General features: G+C 36.5%; 1 pseudogene; it reads right to left on the reverse strand.

Annotated features, from left to right (window-relative positions):
* Positions 1-784: 784 nt before the first annotated feature.
* LOC102865482 overlaps positions 785-1,706 on the reverse strand; it is a 30,484-nt pseudogene continuing 29,562 nt past the window's right edge.

A 1,706-nucleotide genomic window follows, 5' to 3' on the forward strand; every position in this document is an offset into this window, starting at 1 on the left:
CAAGAATATCATCCATAAAGAATGCAAAAGATCATGATGGCTGAGGAGGAAGAAAAGACCAAGAAGGATGTCAGATGAGACTCTGAATATTGCATTAGAGCTCTGAGAAGCCAAAGCTAAAGGGAGAAATAAAGAAATTAAACAGCTGAACAGAAAATTTGAAAGGGCAGCTCGGATGACAAAGCAAGATAGTATAATGAAATGTCCAAAGAGCTGGACTCAGAAAATCAAAGGGGTCGAACTAGCTCAGCGTTTCTTAAGCTGAAGGAATTGTAAGCAAATTTTAGCCACAAGGAGCAATACCTAAGGATGCTTTGGGCAGAATGTTAAGTGATCCAAGAAGTATAAGAAGAAGATGGAAGGAGTATAGAGAGTCATTGTATCAGAAGGAAATGGTAGAATTTCATTAAATAACGTATGAGCAAGAGCCTCTGGTGATGAAGGAGGAAGACTTGTTATATATGTGGATTTATTTACAACATATACTTACATAAACAGAATTCTAGCAGATTATTATCATGGATGTTGTGCATTCTACCTATCCATAGCTATTCATTCCTATGTGTGTCTGCCTATATATTTATTATTAACTGTATTTCTTCTTCTTTTTTATTTTTGAAACTATTAAAACAAAGTTTTATTTGAGTTTTGGATTAACATAAAACATCATAGCCAAAAAATTAAGAATATTAAAGGAATCCTCTGTGCTTTCAATATGTAAGATGAACTAAAGTATTCATGGGAATGCTTCTAAAATTTGTAAACTTCCAGTTTTTTAAGTTGTTTAATCTTGAAGGGTCTGGAACACAAAGAGTTTCCTGAGGTTTTGAACATTAAACTCCTTGATGTTCTGGCAGTAAATGTTAATCTGGCCTGCAATGAACCAGAAGCTCTCCTGGCAAAGACTGAAGGGGTTGAGGGTCTTATATAGGTCCTCTGTACAAAGTGGAGGTTCTCCTTGGCTCCGGTGCTGAATATTCTCCTACTGGCATCTCTGCTGCTACTGATATGTCTTTTGTTGTGGTATACTAGTATTTCTCATGTTCATGTTATATTAAAACTATATTTTGGCTTATTTCATCCACTTTGTCCATTAACAATGATAGGTTCTTCCAAAAATGATTGCTGCTAGCAAGACTAAGCAATCCACGCTTATTTGCAACAGCTGACTTCTTTTCAAACTCCCACATCAGGATGTTGATTAGGCATACAATTTGTAATATAAGGGCCCTTCTTCAAACATGTGCTCAAAGGTGATAGGTGCCTTTTTCAACACTTTAGGAAGAAAATCCTGTGCTTTACAAACTCCCATCAGCTATGAGTCAGTCTGTACACATTCAGTGACAGAGACCCTTGGGGAGTTTTTATGGAATTGTAAATGTACTGGTAATTGAACTAAGTCCGGGAGCTCCAGGATCAATGTTGATCATGGAGAAGGCTTTATGTCATTTCTATCAGGAATTAGACCCCATCAAATTCAGGATCCTCTTCTGTATGCTGGGGGGGGGGAAGGAAAAGCAGTTGATAATTTCAAGCACATCTTCTATGACCTGGCCCAAAATCACACCTTGGAATTTGTTCTTCTTGAAATGTTTGATTATTTTTTTTCTATATTTTATTAATTTTCATAAACATTTACAGAGATTTTGGGTTTCCATTCATTCATTGTTGCACTATTCTCTCTACCCTCCTCCCAGTTTGTTCTT

The sequence above is a fragment of the Elephantulus edwardii genome, unplaced genomic scaffold (genome assembly GCF_000299155.1).
Source record: "Elephantulus edwardii isolate Elephantulus edwardi_28Jun2011 unplaced genomic scaffold, EleEdw1.0 scaffold00248, whole genome shotgun sequence".
Taxonomy (NCBI): domain Eukaryota; kingdom Metazoa; phylum Chordata; class Mammalia; order Macroscelidea; family Macroscelididae; genus Elephantulus; species Elephantulus edwardii.